Raw genomic sequence first — 19,745 nt, forward strand, 5'->3', positions numbered from 1 at the left:
TGTGTGCTCTGAGGAAGGTGAGAGCTATGCCAGAGGTCCAACCATACTGGACAGGTCTCACCAGAGGAGCCAGACAAAGAGTGCCTCTCCCATCAACAATATGGTGAGACGTAACTTTAATAAATCTATACCGGATCAGTCGTCGCCCGGGTCAACAAGGACCGCGCCAGGTGCTGGAGTCCCTGGACATATGGTGGCAAGTGGGCAACAGGACTCAGGCTCTTCAGTTGAGCAACCAGGGCTGAAATCAGCAAAGTTACTGGAAGAAACGTCGCTTAACCGAAAAAAATATACGAAAAATGCCAACAAGGAAATAATGATCTGCTATTACAAGTCTAGTCCAACTAGAAGAGGTTATTTAAAAAGAATGTACCAAATTTGGAAAGAGAAGCATCCAGATACAGAAATAACAGAACAAAGGCTAGCAGACCAGAGAAGATACATAATAAGAAATAAAGTATTCACAGGAGTTGAGCTGGAAGAACTGCAAAGAGCAACACAGGCTCAAGATATGGAAGAAGAATTACCACCAACTGAAGCAGTTGCTCAGGCGCAGGTGGAGGAGGTGTTGGAAATCGAGGATGCCACTGTTGCTGAACTGTTTCAAAATCAAAACCAGGCAACCTCTCCTTTGCCTTCACCTCAAAAACCCAAATGCCTTTTAACAGAAAAGCAACAAGAACTAAATAGCACTTATATTACATTTATATACCGCTCTATAGCTGGAAGCTCTCTAAGCGGTTTACAATGATTTAGCATATTGCCCCCCAACATTCTGGGTACTCATTTTACCGACCTCGGAAGGATGGAAGGCTGAGTCAACCTTGAGCCCCTTGGTCAGGATTGAACTTGTAACCTTCTGGTTACAGGGCGGCAGTTTTACCACTGCGCCACCAGGGGCTTTATACAAGTGCATAGACACTTGGAAAAAGCAAAAAATAACTGAGCACATGAACCAAACAACCACCAGGGTTCTACTTCCAGCTCTAAAAACAGTTGCCAAAAAAAACTTGCTCAGGTATTAAAAGATGTCAATGCTGCACTTGCAGAAATAACAACCAATAATTTGCAAGAAACAAACCAACTAATGTACAGTGCAGCAACAATAACAACACAAGAGCTCGGATATAAGATCAATGGACCTGTAAAAAAAGAAAGTAGTACATCACCTAAATGGAAGATTAGATTAGAAAATAAAATCTCCAGGCTTAGATCAGATGCTAGTAAATTGAAAGATATGAAAGACAAGAAGCTGAAGAATGAAAACACCAAACAGTATCTGATCCAAAAATACCACCTAGATTCAAGGAAAATTAGAGAAGTCCTGGAAATAATAAAGCAGCAAATAGCAGTGTCAAAGAAGATTAGCAGATATGAAGCCAGAATCACACAACACAGGCAGAATCTCCAATTCCAGTCGAATCAGAGACGTTTCTACCAAAGCATAGAAGGAGAAACTGTAAGAAACCTAGAAACGGCAAATAAAGGAGAAACAGTGCAATTCTGGGGGAAATTATGGGACAATCCAATAGATTACAATAAAAAAGCAGGCTGGATGAAAGAGGTCAAAAATGTAACCAACAAATGCAAGATCTAATAATAACACCAGAATTAATAAGTGAAAGAGCAAAGAAAATTAAAAATTGGACTGCTCCAGGCGACGATGAACTGCATGACTTTTGGCTTAAACACCTAACAAGCCTTCATAAACAACCATCAAAACAGTTCAATCATATTTTGCAAGGAGGTGATATTGAACAATGGCTAACAACTGGGAAAACTCATCTCATCATGAAAGACCCAGCAAAAGGTGCAGTTCCAAGTAATTATAGACCAATAACCTGCCTGCCAACCATGTTCAAATTATTAACTGGAATAATAGCAGATGAAGTGATGCAACACTTATTAACTAACAAACAGCTTCCAGTTGAACAGAAAGGAAATTGACCGAACACCAGAGGCACAAAAGACCAGCTGCTGATTGACAAAATGATTTTAGAAAATTGCAAGAGAAGAAAAACCAATCTAAGTGTTGCATGGATTGACTACAAGAAAGCCTTCGATTCATTGCCTCACACATGGATACTAAAATGTTTAGAAACAACTGGTGTCAGCAAAAACATTCAGATATTTATTTAAAAAAGCAATGAGCATGTGGAGTACACAGTTAACAATCAATGGCGAGACACTTGGACAGGTTAGCATTAGAAGAGGCATTTTCCAAGGGGACTCACTATCCCCTCTGTTGTTTGTAATCGCCATGACCCCACTTTCACAAATACTCAATAAAACAGGCCTCGGATACCAAACATCTAAAACATCAAGTAAAATCAACCATCTGCTGTACATGGACGATCTGAAGTTGTATGGAAAGTCCCAGTCAGAAATTGAATCACTGCTAAACACTGTCCGTATATTCAGTAGCGATATAGCAATGGAGTTTGGACTAGACAAGTGTGCTGCATTAATAATGAACAGAGGGAAAATAACAAAAACGGAAGGCATAGAACTGCCCAATGGAAGCAAGATCAAGAACCTGGAAGAGAAAGAACATTACAAATACTTGGGCATTCTCCAGGCTGATAACATCGCACACACTGAAGTTAAAATAAAAATTAGAAGTGAATACATCAGGAGAGTTAGAAAAATCCTCACGTCCAAACTCAATGGCGGGAACACCATACAAGCCATAAACACCTGGGCTATACCTGTTATCAGATACACTGCAGGAATAATAGACTGGACCCAGGCAGAGCTAGAGATGCTAGATTGTAAGACCAGGAAAATCATGACCATCAATCATGCTCTGCACCCCCGCAGTGATGTCGATAGGCTATACCTCCCTCACAGCTCAGGTGGAAGAGGAATGCTGCAAGTCCATCAAACAGTAGAGGAGGAGAAAAGAGGCCTTGAAGAATATATCAAGGACAGTGAAGAAGATGCACTTCAAATGGTCAATAATGTGAAACTATTCAACACCAATGAAAGAAAGCAGGCCTACAAGAAAGAACAAGTCAAGAACTGAGCAGAAAAATGGAAAAATAAGCCCCTGCATGGTCAATATTTGCACAATATAAGTGGAAAATCAGACATCACGAAGACCTGGCAATGGCTTAAGAATGGCAACTTGAAGAAAGAAACAGAGGGTTTAATACTGGCTGCGCAGGAACAGGCACTAAGAACAAATGCAATAAGAGCAAAAGTCGAAACATCAACCACAAACAGCAAGTGCCACCTTTGTAAAGAAGCAGATGAAACCATGGACCACCTAATCAGCTGTTTTCAAAAGATAGCACAGACTGACTACAAACAAAGGCATGATAAGGTAGCAGGGATGATACACTGGAACATCTGCAAAAAATACAAGCTACCTGTAGCCAAACATTGGTGGGACCATACAATTGAAAAAGTTGTAGAAAATGAAGATGTAAAAATATTATGGGACTTCCGACTCCAAACAGACAAACATCTGCCACACAATACACCAGATATAACTGTAGTCGAGAAGAAAGAAAAACAAGTCAAAATAATCGACATAGCAATACCAGGGGATAGCAGAATGGAAGAAAAAGAAATAGAAAAAATCACCAAATACAAAGATCTACAAATTGAAATTGAAAGGCTGTGGCAGAAAAAGACCCAAATAATCCCAGTGGTAATTGGCGCCCTGGGTGCAGTTCCAAAAGATCTTGAAGAGCACCTCAACACCATAGGGGCCACAGAAATCACCATCAGCCAATTACAAAAAGCAACTTTACTGGGAACAGCCTATATTCTGAGACGATATCTATAACAACAGCAACAACATTGACAATAAAATTCAGCCATCCCAGGTCCTTGGGAAGGACTCGATGTCTGGATAAAACAAACCAGTCAATAACACCTGTCTGACTGTGTAAATAAATAAATAAATAAATAATAATTCAATTTCTATACCGCCCTTCCAAAAATGGCTCAGGGCAGTTTACACAGATAAATAATAAATAAATAAGATGGCGCCCTGTCCCCAAAGGGCTCACAATCTAAAAATAAACATGAAATAGACACCAGCAACAGTCACTGGAGATACTGTGCTGGGGGTGGATATGGCCAGTTACTCTCCCCCTGCTCAATAAAGAGAATCACCACATTCAAAGGTGCCTCTTTGCCAAGTTAGCAGGGTAACGTAGCAGGCTTAGGCAGAGATTGCTGGTGTGAGAAAAGGGATGTTAAAGCACACAAGAGTGTTCTTACTGTTTTCAACCCTGAATTCTTGGAGGGTATGTGAAGGTTATACATTGTCACCACTGATGATCTAGCCCATTGTTTCTCAACCACTGGTCTGTGGACTGGTGCCAGTCCATGAGGCATTGGGTACATAGGAACATAGGAAGCTGCCATATACTGAGTCAGACCATTGGTCTATCTAGCTCAGTATTGTCTTCACAGACTGGCAGCGGCTTCTCCAAGGTTGCAGCCAGGAATCTCTCTCAGCCCTATCTTGGAGAAGCCAGGGAGGGAACTTGAAACCTTCTGCTCTTCCCAGAGCGGCTTCTGTGAGGCATCATTAATAAAAATCACCCTGCAAAAATACAATTTTGGGCCGGCAAGGGCCACTGGGAGCTCTCTGGAGCTCATTTCCAGGCAGCCCTTGCTGCTGGATAGCATTCATTTCATTTCCTTGAAATGAACATTATCCAGCAGAGAGGGCTGCCTGGAAAAGAGCTCCAGAGAGCTGCCCAAAATTGTTTACTGGGAGGTGCCTGGGGGTGGGGGTGAGGGGGGTGACCCCCTTACTAACTGCTGGTCCAGGAAACTGCTCATGAATAATGTATCGGTCCCTGACTCCAAAAACATTGAGAAACACTGATCTAGCCTACTGTTTGTGTGTGTGTGTGTTTAATTGTGTGAGTCGTCCCTATAGAACAGAATGCTCAGCAATACAAACAACCCTCCACAGAATATTTTGTTCCTCTTCTCAAGAGAGTACTAATAAGAAGCAGGAGCACGCTAATCAAACTGCTGGTTTAAATCTGTTTTGGGAGCCCGTTTTCTGTGATTTGTAAAAGCTAAACTTTTACAAAGGAGAACTTTAGATCCTGCAACATCAGATTGCAGCCAGGAGACTGCATACCAAAAAGCTATTCATGTGGTCCTGCAAGGATTTAAGAAATTAGAGTAGAGGAATGTATATTTTAGCTTCCTACCCAAACCATTTATCATTGCTGCCATCTGTTGGCTAAAGGAATCAGTCGGTATTTCCACCGTTCCCCTGGTGGGAGGACAAGATGGAGGCTGCCCTCTGCTGGGCTGGTGGACCTTGCTGAAACTGGTAGCCACAGATAAGGTTCTAACGTTGAAAAACAGGTCTCTCTGTGCAGAAACAGAACCCGTGTGCCACAGAATTTGTTATTAGTAGGCAAAATGATGAGGTGGGCAGTGGGTTTGTCAGGTTTAGGTTTCCTGATTTCTTCTCAGACAGTAAGGTCATGACCATGAGAGAGACGGGGAGGGCAGGTGGGGATGGGGCGAGGAAGGCAGAGATGAACCTACCTCCCCCCCCCCGCATGATCTTTGGATCACCTTTTCAGTGTGGGGCTGCATGTCCACATGATATGTGTTGCTCTGAACTCTGGAGGTCTGTAAAATGAGTCCTGGCCTCCAGGAATACCAAGATGCACCGCACTGTGTGAACAGCACAGTGTAATAATAATAATAATAATAATAATAATAATTATTATTCAATTTCTGTACTGCCCTTCCAAAAATGGCTCATGGCGGTTTACACAGAGAAATAATACATAATTATTTGCATTGAGGGATTCCTCCACAAGCCAAGCGCTCTAGGCACTTTCCAGGCCCACAGCCAGTCTAAAAGTGTTCGGGGAGGGAACCACAAAAGTGGGGGGTGGGCCAGGCTATATGGCCTTTAAAAAACAACTTGCGGCCTGGGACACTTATACTGAAGAAGTGCAAAAATCAACAGAAGTTGCAATTTTCTAAATCAATTTCTTTAATACATTCAGTAAAAATTCCCATGGTTAGACTAGTAAGGTTCTACACACGAGCAGTGTGGAGAGCTTGAACGGGGTTTGCGGGAAGAGCGAGCTTGACCCACTCTCCCTGCACATGAGCAGGAAGCCCTCCAGGTTTGGCCATCCAGACAGGTACCGGCTTCGTCACGGAGCCACTTGGGGCAGCGGGGTTCGGGGGCCTTTTGGCTCCCAGAAGTCCCAGAATGCTCTGTGTGAGTGCACGGGGCATTTTGGGAAGCCCCCTGACACCGGGAGGTTTGTTGTAGCCCCCCAGTTGGGAGGCTACTCGTGAGTCGCTGTGGCACAGAGACATGCCACAGTGACACACAGTCAGAAAAATGGGGTTAGCGGAGCACATGCTCTGCTAACTTTGTTTAAGGGGGGGCATTTAAGCGGGCTTGCCACTGAGAGCCTCGTGGCTCCCATTGCAGCACACGGCCAGCCGAAACTGGGCTAGGCTTCCTTAGCCCAGTTTTGGCTGGTCGTGAGAACTGCCTCGGTAAGTGGGTTTCCTTAAGCAAAGCAAAACAGGAGTATGCTTATCATTTATAACAAATAAAATCCACATCGTTTAGAACTGTGAATTCTTTTCATTAAGCAGCTACAACAGAGTATTGTTATTTATGATGAATACAAATCCACATAAACTGTAAACCCCATCTAAAAGCACGACTGCTTGCTGTGATCAGGGCAGGCTGAGGCCTTGTCCAACCTACTGCTCTGTGTTCCACAGTGAGGAGCCAGGTAGCAGCTGGGAAGCCCACAAGCAGGAGAGGGTTATGACTCCCCTTTCCAGCTGCCTTGCTCCTCAGCAATTTGCATGCAATGAATGGTATATTGCCTCTGTTTTACACAGGAGAACATGCTTGTATTAATGTGCCCACTTCACCTGTCAGAAATACAGAGATCAAGATAGTCAGATCCAAAGTAAACCATGGATCTGAATCTCTCACACAGAAAAGGAGTCAGAAGGAATTCATGGCAGAGAGAACAGTAACTAATAATTTCTTATTTATACGTCATGCTTTTCAGCAACACGTTCCCAAAGAGGTTTAAACAGTAGAGACCTTAAAATCAAATTTACAAAAAGATAAAAACTACTTACACATGCCAATTCAGAGCAGAACAAATAAAAAAACCTTAGCTGCAGACAAGATGGGGTTCAAAACTTGTAGAAGCTTTTCATCCAGTCTAAAAGCATGGCTGCTTGCTGTGATCAGGGCAGGCTGAGACTCTGTGTCCCACCACAAGTGACCAGCCAGATAACCCGGGAAGTCAGCTAAGCACTCTGTATGCCTCCCTCAATCTGAACACAAAGCTCTCTGCAGGTAAATTTGAGACAGAGAGAATGCTGATGCTCTGTCCCACAGATAAGGATATATTTGCAAAACCATCTGCCTTAGGCAAGTTGCAGATTTACAGAGAGAAGAGCTTCAGCTCAGGTTGGTTTTCTAGTTGCAGGCTGCAGCATTGCAACTAGAGCAGGCCTGTTCAGCTTGGGCCCCCAGCTGTTTTTGGATGACAACTCCCATAATAGGAACACAGGAAGCTGCCATATATTGAGTCAGACCATTGGTCCATCTAGCTCAGTATTGCCTACACAGACTGGTAGTGGTTTCTCCAAGGTTGCAGGCAGAAGTCCCTCTCAGCTGTATCTTGGAGAAGCCAGGGAGGGAACTTGAAACCTTCTGCTCTTGCCAGAGTGGCTCCATCCCCTGAGGGGAATATTTTACAGTGCTCACACACCAGGTCTCCCATTCAAATGCAACCAGGGTGGACCCTGCTTAGCTAAGGAGACAAGTGATGCTTGCTACTGCAAGACCAGCTCTCCTCCCGTAAGACCAGCTCTCCTCCCCAGCTACAGTGGCCAATAGCCAGGGATTATGGGAGCTGTAGGCCAACATCTGCAGGAGGGCTGAAGTTGAGCAGCCCTAAGCTAAAGAGACGCAGAAACTTGGGTGGGGGGACTACTGCTGTGAGGGTGGGGGAAAGAGAAACTTAGAGGGGGGATAGACACCCCCTCCGATACCCCTGGTTATGGACACCCCCTGGACTTGTGCCCTGTAACCCAAGTAAAAGCCTGGGTAAAAAACTCAGGCTATTGGAGGGAGGCAGTGCCAGGATCGGCCTTGATCCTGGCACTTCACATGAGCAGCCCTGCTCAGGTAGGACAGCCCAAGCCTGGGTAGGGCTGCTCATATGAATAGGGTAAGAGAATAACATCCGGGGTGTGTGTGTGTGTTATCAACGTATATGCTGATGGGATCTGAGCTGACGGTGACTGACCAGGAGAGAGATCTTAGGGTCATGGTGGACAGCTTGTTGAAAGTGTTGACTCAATGTGCGGCAGCTATGAAAAAGACCAATTCCATGCTAGGGATCATTAGGAAGGAGATTGAAAATAAAATGACTAAGATTATAATGTCCTTATACAAAACTATGGTGCGGCCACATTTGGATTACTGTGTGAAGTTCTGGTCACCACGTCTAAAGAAGGACATTGTTGAACTGGAGAAGGTACAGAAGAGGGCAACCAAGATGATCAGGGGCCTAGAGCACCCTCCTTATGAGGCAAGGCTACAACACCTGGGGCTATTTAGATAAGAAAAAAAAGATGACTGTGGAGAGACATGATAGAGGTCTATAAAATCATGGATGGTGTGGAGAAAGTGGATTGAGAGAAATTTTTCTCACTCTCACATAACACCAGAACCAGGGGTCATCCTATGAAATTTATTGCCTGGAAATTTAGGACCAACAAATGAAAGTACTTTTTCACACTTGTGGAATTCTCTGCCACAAAATGCAGTGTTGGCTACTAGTTTGGATAACCATGGATGAGAGGTCTCTCAACAGCTACTAGTCAGAGGGCTATAGGTCACCTCCGGCCTCTGAGACAGGATGCCCCTGAGTACCAGTTGCAGGGGATTAACAGCAGGAGAGAGGGCATGCCCTCAACTCCTGCCTGTGGCTTCCAGTGGTATCTGGTGGGCCACTATGTGAAACAGGATGCTGGACTAGATGGGCCTCCTTGGGCCTGATCCAGCAGGGCTGTTCTGATGTTCTTATGGGAGGCAAAGCCACTGACTCCTCTTGCACTGAAATGAGGGAATCCTAAGCATGTTTCCTCAGAAACAAGTCTCACTGAGGTCAGTGGGGCTCCCCCCCCCACAGTGTACTTAGAATTGCAGTCTCTTTAAAGTCTCATCTTTAAAGACTTGAGTCATAGCCATTATTGATATAATGCAAGATATTTGCGAAAATTAATGGTTTATCAGTAATATTGTTAATATTCCTTCAAGCAGAGGTGTATCTATGGAAAATAGTGCCTAGGGCAAGCATTGAAATTGCTCCCCATGTCCAAACATCTGACACCCATTTTTCAGATAACTTTACCATAATATCAGCTCAAAAATACAAGTCAATCTCATTAATCTTTTAATATTTCAAAAACTATTTAGCAGTGAATGTAGCCAGACCCAAAAATGCTGGAAAACTACAAATTTCAGTATGCTGGGGCTCATGAAATACCCAAATACTATGTGGAGGTGTATTTGGAAAACTAAACAGAAGTGTCTGTCTAATACCCTACTATGCATTGTAGCATCACTATTACATAAGTTTTAAAAATAAATGGAGAATTTGACTTTTCCCAGATACTCTGAAAATAATTAAAGGATATGCAGAGTAAACTGTGTCACTGCTTGGAATATATTCTAGTATTTCAGAAAGACAGTTAAAATGAGAGAAAGAGAGCAAGAAACTCCCAGTGAGCCTTAATACTGCCTTAATACTAAGGATTTCACACTGATTCAAAGACAAACTCACCATTAATAGCCATATTATTAAGACATCACATTTAACTCACTTATCACAAGAAGCAAAGTAAGAGCAAATGAAGACAATCCTAGATCATAAGCTTCAGCTCAGTATTCACAAGCCCTGATTCTCTGTACATAGTGCCAAACTAAATATGTGAACAGTGACTTATATTATATTATATATTTTTATTTATTTTTAACCTGTAGCCCCTTTGGGGGGCTTCCTAAAGGCCGTGGGGTCTGCAAAGGTACCCCCTCCCCCTGCTGGCCTCTAGGGTCTCGCAGGGACCATTTGAGAATGTGCAGTGGCCATTTTAATTTCTTTCTTTCTTTTTTTAAATGGCCAAAATGGCCAAAAACAAAATAGCCTTCGCGCATGCTCAAATGGCCTCTGCGAGGCCTGGCATGGCCTAGGGCTTCACAGAGGCCATTTGAGCATGCGCAGTGGCCATTTTGTTTCCAGCAGCCATTAAATTTATTTTTTTTAAAAAATGATGCCTCCTTCAAGTGGCACCTGGGGCACGTGTCTTGCCTGCCCTATACTAGATACGCCCCTGCCTTCAAATGCAAAGGAATCTCTGCAAGAAACCAAGAAGGATAAACATATAGGGCTAAATTATTTTGTGGGATTCAGCTGAGCAGAAGTTAACTTTAAAAACCTTGAAATTAGCTGAATGTTTTAATTATTGCTACATTGTGGTTCACTGTGAAGTATATGTAAGTATAAGTATATTATTATTTTATTATTATTTTATTAGTATTTATTTGATTTCTATACTGCCCTTCCAAAAAAATGGCTCAGGGCAGTTTACACAGAGAAATAACAAACAAACAAACAAACAAACAAACAAACAAGATGGATCCCTGTCCCCAAAGGGGTCACAATCTAAAAAATTATGAAGTATAAGTCTGTGAAGAGCCAGCATGGTGTAGTGGTTAGAGTGCTGGACTAGGACCAGAGAGACCCAAGTTCAAATCCCCATTCAGCCATGAGACTTGCTGGGTGACTCTGGGCCAGTCACTTCTCTCTCAGCCTAACCTACTTCACAGGGTTGTTGTGAGGAGAAACCTAAGTATGAAGTACACCACTCTGGGCTCCATGGAGGAAGAGCGGGATATAAAATCTATAACAACAACAACATCAGATACACTGCAGGAATAAGAGACTGGAACCTGATCATAAGAGCAGGAAAATAATGACCATCAGTCATGCTCTGCACCCCCACAGTGATGTAGATAGGCTATACCTCCATCACAGCTCAGGTGGAAGAGGAATGCTGCAAGTCCATCAAACAGCAGAGGAGGAGAAAAGAGGCCTTGAAGAATATCTAAAGGACAGTGAAGAAGATGCACTTCAAATGGTCAAGAACGAGAAACTAATAAACACCAATGAAAGAAAGCAGGCCTACAAGAAAGAACAAATCAAGAACCGAGCAGAAAAATGGAAAAATAAGGCACTGCATGGTTAATATTTGCACAATATAACTGGAAAATCAAACATCACCAAGACCTGGCAATAGCTTAAGAATGGCAACTTGAAGAAAGAAACAGAGAGTTTAATATTGGCTGCACAAGAACAGGCACTAAGAACAAATGCAATAAGAGCAAAAGTAGAAAAACCAAAAATCTAAATTGCAGAAATTGCAAAAAAAACCCACAAAAACCTGCACATTTTTTTTTGCAAATAACAGTTGCAAACACCCCCCCCCCCAACCAACTGCAAAAGTAGAAAAATCAACTGCAAAAAATTTAATCTGCAAAAATTACAAGCTACCTGTAGCCAAACATTGGTGGGACCATAAAATTGAAAAAGTTGTAGAAAATGAAGATGCAAAAATATTATGGGACTTTTGACAGACAAACATCTGCCACACAATAGACCAGATATAACTGTAGTTGAGAAGAAAGAAAAACAAGTAAAACTAATCGACATAGCAATACCAGGTGATAGCTGAATAGAAGAAAAAGAAATAGAAAAAATAACAAAATACAAATATCTACAAATTGAAATTGAAAGGCTGTGGCAGAAAAAGACCAAAATAACCCCAGTAGTAATTGGTGCCCTAGGTGCAATTCCAAAACACCTTGAAGAGCACCTCAACACCATAGGAGCCACAGAAATAATCATCGGCCAATTACAAAAAGCAACTTTACTGGGAACAGCCTATATTCTACGACGATATCTATAATAATAATAACAACAACAACATTGATAATAAAATCCAGCCATCCCAGGTCCTTGGGAAGGACTCGATGTCTGGATAAAACAAACCAGTCAATAACACCTGCCTGACTTTGTAAACATGACATAATAATAATATATGGGAAATAGAATGCTATAAGTGAGCTTAACAAAATATTTGTTTTGTGGAGGAATTTGGGCACTGGTTATTTCAGAAATACTTGTGAGACAGCGTTGACTATTAAAAGGTAGTGCTGTATTATGGATCCACATACTTCATTTTATGTTTAGCTGCCTCCAGCATGCACTAAATGGGATCTACATGTACAACAAAATGGTAGCTTCAACAGTAGAGCTAGTATAAATATTCCTGTCACTGCATCTTGCTGTCCTAGGAGTCCCAACCTGATAAATCATATCAAATCTGTAGGGAAGAAAAGAACCCATTTTCATCCTACAAATGGATGATGCCAGCTTAAAGGAGTAAGGCCTCTTGAAATAACACCATTTTAATGTTTTGGTTTTTTGCATGCCAACTTGACACAGAAATAATTTCAGTGAGTGTGCCGACTCAAGATCCTGAAATATTATTTGAGAATAGTAATGCAATATATATGCATTCTACAATGCTCAGTTTCTCTGATTCAGAGAGCTGTTGCAAAGGAGTGAAATGAAAGCAGCACATCTGTCATTGTCAAAATGTGGTGATCATACACTGGCATACATGTTGGATCTTTTTCTTAATAGTACCTATTGTTAACCTTAAATAGGCTACCTATTGTTGCAGTGATAGAAATTTCATAATTTTTTGGTAATGAATCTTAAAGCTTCCACTGTTTAAATGACAGTACGGATGTGTTTGGGAATATTTCTGGATCCAGACTTCTCTCTGGTGTCCCAAACTGAAGCAATGGTGTTACTAGCAAAGCTTTTCAGTTGGCTCCCAGGAGCTCCCTCATTTGTGTTTTGAATCTCTAGGCTTGGAGGTCTCACTCTGTATATGCTCAGGAGCCTCACAGCATCATGAGCTCCCTGTTAATTCACATGGGGACAGGTCATTTAGTGACAGGGGGCCAGTCACCCCTAGATTTGGCTCCTAACAAGCAAACTGTAAAGGGGAGCACAGGGGCGTAACTATAATAGGGCAAGGGGAGACAGTTGTCCGGGGGCCCACTGCCTTGGGGGGGGGAGAACACAGAAAAAACACAGATAAAGCTTGCAGAGGTAAATCTCCCCACCCCCGACAAAGGAGGTTGAGCAAGTGATACAAACCTAAGAGATGCACCCATCAAAAGTACTGATTAGATTACTGGACTTACAGAGTGCATAGATGTGAGAAGGCATAAACACAAATGACCCTTCTCACATCTATGCACTCTGTTTTCATGACAAAAACCTTGTTATACCTAGGCAATTCCCACATTGTTACACTCAGGAAGGAAGATCAGCAGCAATGGGATCCTTGCCGGTCTCTCCCGACACAACTGTTAGACAACAACAGTCAATTGGAATTTGCCCTCAGGATATGTTTTGGGGTATAAGGACCCCCAATGACATGATCTAGTGGGCTTCCTTGTATGCTTCACTTGGGACTCCATCGGGTGCTCCATCAGCTTTTGGGGTGATTTACTGTCTACCAACCACCTTGCAAGTATTTCGCAAGTATTTTGCAAGTATGTTCAGTATTTCGTGCCATTTTCCAGATCAGCTCTCTTGCCCAGCCTGATCTGCCCAGTCTTCCTCGTTAAACCGGCAAGCTGGGTCCAAGGAGAAACCGCCCTCCTGGAATCACCTCCAACGACTAACCCCTCCAACCTTCTTGCACCCACCTTGGCCTGATCTGTTCCTGAGGAAGAAAGTTCATTGGTGGTCTCTGGAGCCCTTCATCCAAACCAGGTGATATGAGCCTTCACCCCTCCTTGGGCCCAAAATCTATCTCTGTTCCCCTTTCTTAGATCCACCCCCCATTCTCTAAAAGCCTCTTTCTCTTGCCTGCCTGGGGACATACACAATTAGGCCTCTAAGCTCAAATGCCTCATTGCAGTTAAATGTATTTTTGATAGTTATATTGCTTTAACCACACTTTCCTTTCCTCTATACCCCTCCCTATGATAAATTTCTTTTTATTTTGAAACTTAAATCTTGTCTCAGTCCAAGTCATTTCCTGCATCCACAACTTTGTGCAAATTAAAACATAAGTGAAACTGTTCCTTTCTAAGCTAAATTCCCCATGTGAGCCCAAAAAGTAGATTTTGGGGTGTTTGCCGATCACTCCAGAGCAGTTTTACTAACAATGGCCAGAGGTACTTTCTATCAGCTTTGGCTGATATGCCAGCTGTGTCTGAGATAAGTTACATCAGAACAGGAATGTGTATGGTGGTAATCTCCAGACCTGATTAGTGCAATGCACTCTGTGTGGGACTGCCTTTGTATGTAGTCCAGAAACTGCAATTGATGCAAAATGCAGCAGCCAAGTTGGTCCGCAGGTCATCTTAAAAAGACCAGATTACACCTATATTAAAAAAAACTACCCTGGCTACCAATATGTTCCTGGGCAAAATACAAAGTGCTGGTTACAACCTATAAAGCCCTAAACAGCCTAGGCCCAGGGATTTAAGAGAACGCCTTCTCCATTATGAGCCCCACCGCCTATTGAGATCATCCACCTATTGAGACCACCCACACCCTGATTCTGCAGTGTGAAAAGTGGGCGTTTGAGAGGCTGAAGGCCTGCTGGTGCACCCTCTACAGTTTGCTGGATGTGGAGGAGGACATGGTGCCTAACATGCTTTTGGTCTGCTGCATCCTCCACAACAGTGGCCCACGAGATGCCACTGGGGAGCCCACAGGCAAGAGGTATGTGCATGCCCTCTCTCCTGCTGTTGCTCCCCTGGAACTGGTATTGAGAGGCATTGTGCCTCTGAGGCTGGAGGTGGCCCACAGCCACCAGACTAGTAGCCATTGATAGACCTGTCCTCCATGAATTTGCCCCTTTAAAGCCATCTAAGCTGGTGGCCATCACCACATCCCATGGCAAAGAATTCCATAGATTAATTTTGTGCTGTGCGAAAAAGTACTTCCTCTTGTCGGTTCTAAATCTCCCAACTTTCAGTTTCATGGGGTGATCCCTGGTTTTAGTGTTGTGAGAGAGGGAGAAACATTTCTCTCTGTCCACCCTCTCCACTCCACAATAATTTTATACAGCTCGATCATGTCTCCCCTTAGTCGCCTCTTTTCCAAGATAAAGAGCCCCAGATGCTGTAGCCTAGCCTCATAAGGAAGGTGTCCCAGGCCCATGATCATCTTGGTTGCCCTTTTCTGCACCTTTTCCAGTTCTACAATATCCTTCTTAAGATTTGGTGACCAAAGCTGTATGCAGTACTCCAGATGTGGCCGCACCATAGATTTGTATAAGGGCATTATAATATTAGCATTTTTATTTTCAACCCCCTTCCTAATAATTCCTAGCATGGAATTTGCCTTTTTCACAGCTGCCACACATGGAATTGACACTTTTAATGAGCTGTCCACCACCACCTCAAGATCTCTCTCCTGGTCAGTAGGGATGTGCAAACAGGTTCAACTATGAGCCGGTTTGGTTCAATGCTTTGGGGTCGATCTGAACCACTCCCTGTTTGATCTGACCCTGGACCAACTCCCTTCTCGACCCGTTCAGGGATTCAAGTGTGTGTGTGTGTGTGTGTGTGTACACACACACACACACACACACACACACACACACACACACACACACACACACATTACAAGCCTGGATATATCAGTACAGCCTGGATATAAGATAATATCTGAAGAGATGAGGAATATTACAGTAATAGTGACCGTACAAAAATACATGAGCTGTCATTTCAATCTCACCAGAGCCACAGAGGCAAATATACTCTCCATATGGAATTCTTTGATATCTCCCTTCCAACACAGCTGTGCACAAAGCATTGCATCGGGCCAATGTCAGGGCTTTGCGGTACTCTGGGACTGTTAGCTGGTTTAAATAGTTGATAGGAGTAAAGCTCAAAATTTGATTGCCCCAAAAGACACCAACCGGAATGGAGTCCTGATCAATTTGCCGCTCCATATCATAAATTCTTTCCCTTATTTTGAGTCTGGCATTTTCATAACCGAGGTTTTGGTTCGAGTTTGAACCGAACCAGGCCAATTCACTTTTGGCCCCCTTTGAACCCCCCCGGGAGGGGGGGGTTTCGACAAGCAATTAATTTTTTTTAAAAAAAACTTACCCCCTCCGGGGTCTTCTACAAGGTGGCAGGGGTGGTGGTCCACGGAGGTTCCACCTCCCCTGCCAGCCTACTGAAGAGTTAAAACTTGACCGGTTTGGGCATCTTTGGCCCTTTCCGGGCTTATTACCTGGCATTGTGGCCATTTTGGAGAATGCTGTGCCTGCGTTGAACCCTTGGGAGTGGCAGTGGGGTTTGGTTTGGGGTCTAATTGAACTGGGGGGTGGGTTCGGCTCAACCCCAAACCTTCAAACTGAACCGGTTTGACATGTTTGCACACCCCTAACCCCTACTGGTCAGTCACAGACAGCTAAGATCCCATCAGCATATACGTGAAGTTGGGGTTTTCTGCCCCAATGTGCATCACTTTACATCTGCTTATACTGAACCACATTTGCCATTTTGTTGCCCACTCCCCCAGTTTGGAGAGACCTTTTTTGGAGCTCCTCACAGTCTGTTGTGGATTTCACTACCCTAAATAGTTTAGTGTCATCTGCCAATTTGGCCACTTCACAGCTTACCTGATCAGATGGCTGATGTCCTGCTCGAGGAGCCTGTGGACCCATCTGCGGACCCAGAGGGTGAGGAAGGAGGTGGCAAAAATGGTAGCCCAGGCCTGTACATGGTTTCAATGATTATGGCTTTAGAAATGAGCCTCTATGCACCCACACTTTGCCTTGGTTTTATTTATTTATTTATTTTTAAATTTAGTTATGAAAGAGAAATTACAGAAAAGAAGATAAAAACAAAATTACACAAATGCAGCAAATAACATCTCACCTATGTCTTATACATCAACCTGTATTTCAGCTCTCTGTTATATCAACACCCTATTCTATCTAGTCTCATTTCGGTTTGGTCTATTGACCTCCAATTAGCAATGTCTAAGTAAAATATTTAGATACTAGCTGGGCCGGGCACAGAGCATCTGCGCCTCTAGTTCTCCCCATTTCCTCCCCCCTGCCTGTTGCTGTCACAACTTTCTCCCACCCACCCCGTCTCCCCCCTCCTGCCTGGCAGCATGTCCCCTTCGCCGTTTCCTCCTCCTTGCCTGCCTGCCTCCTCAGCAGTTTCCTCCCAGTCCCTGCCCGCCTCCACCACTTCCCTATCCACCTCCACCACCGTTGCTTCCTCATTCTCCCACCGTCCGGTTGGCACCATCGTTTGCCCACCTGCCACCGCCCTTAACTCCTGGCTGGCCGACTGCCCATACCCATCACTATAGTCCCTATCGCTATCCGGCAGTTCTCCGAACTCTCGTGATAGTTTCCACGCATGGGATTAGCAACAGGTACGTCCATGCAAAATAAATATATAGATAATATCTAAATATATAATTGGGGTTCATAGTTAATCAAGGTTAAAATTAAAAGCGATTCGTTCACGCGTCTATTTGCAGAGAAAATCCAAATCTTGGATGTGGTATCTGACCCTGTAGCAAATTTTAACATATACATGGTTCCCAAGTAAGTTCAAATTTATCATCTGGTTTAGTCTTTCTACTGTAAATGAGGTAATCCTTGCCATTGATGCATATTCCCAAAGTTTAAGTTGCCATTCCTCTAACATTGGGACTAAGTGTGTTCTCCAGTAAGAAGCATACAGGATGCTAGTGGCAGTTATCACATATAAAGAAAGCTCTGTATGTTCTATAAGGCTTGGTGATATTTAACATGAAAATGTCTGGTAGGAAATGAAAATCTATGTTTATAATTTGTTGCATCCTTCAGTGTATTGTCTTCCAAAATTTCTGAGCTTTACTGCATGTCCTGCCTTGGTTTTTCCACTGGACATTGGGCTGAGGAGGGATCCATCCAGGCAGACATTTAATAGGTGCAGTTTCTAGGGATGTGCAAATAGATTTGAATTTGAATAGATTTGACTCGAATCTGGGTGATTCAAGTGATGCAGATTTGAAATGAATTTTCAAAATTTGATTCAAATTCGATTCAAGAGCCATTTGGCACCTTTTAAAAATGATTCCCCCCCCCCATTGAATTTGAATCAAATTTTCAAATTCAAACCATTGAATCTGAATCAAATTTTTGGACCCGATACAGATTTGATTCAAATTCAGAACAATTGTTGGAATTAGATTCAAATTCAAAATGAATCGAAAAATTTGTTTCATGCACTTCTCTAGCAGTTTCCCTAATTACTTCCTAGAGATGCCCGTGATGAATTTCTGCCTGATGTATCTCTGATCAAGCCAAAGTGTGGCTGCATGCAGACTGATTTCTAAAGCCATCATTATATACCAGACTGTACAAAGTCTTTTACAGCTTATATGGCATGGATATTAAAATGGGCATCTTAACCCCTGCTAACTGGGCAAAAAGGCAACTTTTACCGTGGTGATTCTCTTTATTTAGCAGGGGGAGAGTAACTGGCCCTATCCACTCCCAGCACAGTAGCTCCAGGGACTCTTGCTGGTATCTGTCTTATGTTTCTTTTTAGATTGTGAGCCCTTTGGGGACAGGGATCCATCTTATTTATTTATTATTTCTCTTTGTAAACCACCCTGAGCCATTTTTGGAAGGGCGGTATAGAAATTGAATGAATGAATAAATGAATAAATAAACAAACTTGCAATTTCCATTCTTTTTAGAGCATGAGTGAAAATGCAAAGCAGTTTAACTCTCATTTTAAATTGAAGGTGTTGGGATTACTGAATTTCCAGGTTGTTGTTTTTTTAAAAAAAGGAAACTATGATTAGACACTACGGGGAAGAGCTTACCCAAACCACAAGGCAGAACTTCCTGAACACCAAAAGCTTGTAAAACCTTCAACTAAGATGAAAGTCACACTCTCCCCCATATGAAAAAACACAAATAGTTGAAATTCGTGGATTCAGTAATTGTGACAGTGTGATCCAACCTCATGGTTATTGAGCAGTGAATAAGGACACAACAAGAAGCAGGTAATTTATGTTCAGTTCAAATCTGTACTTCATTTTTTCCCTTTTGCTCCCCCCCCGCCCTTTTTTAGGAACACAAACAACAATGCTCTTTCCCCATCTGAGATCCACCTCTTCCCAAACACAGCTGCCTCACCACCACCTCCACCTCCACCTCCACCTCCACCACTACCTCCTCCTTTCCCAGGCCACTATGGAGGTGCAGGCGGCGCCTACTCAGAATTCTAGTTTGATTGACTACACTCTCATTAGTAAAATAATTTTTTTTAAAAAATAGATGCATTCTGACTACATATGGAGGGTTAAAAATCTGAATTGGGCAGACGCAAAGCAATACAATTGAGGCCGGTAAAGACACCGACCACCCTAGGAAGGGAAAAATCAAATGAATAAGGAGCCAGTGTAGGAAACTCTGTGTAGGAAAACTCTGTGTAGGAACTCTGTGTAGGAAAAGTTGGTGTGTCCTCTCTGTCAGAAAGGCTACAGGGGCAGGGGGAGAAACAGGGGAGGAGGGAGACCAGTGGCTGCTCGAGTTCTGCTGCCGCCGCAGCCCCCTAGCCC

Source organism: Hemicordylus capensis, chromosome 1 (genome assembly GCF_027244095.1).
Source record: "Hemicordylus capensis ecotype Gifberg chromosome 1, rHemCap1.1.pri, whole genome shotgun sequence".
Taxonomy (NCBI): domain Eukaryota; kingdom Metazoa; phylum Chordata; class Lepidosauria; order Squamata; family Cordylidae; genus Hemicordylus; species Hemicordylus capensis.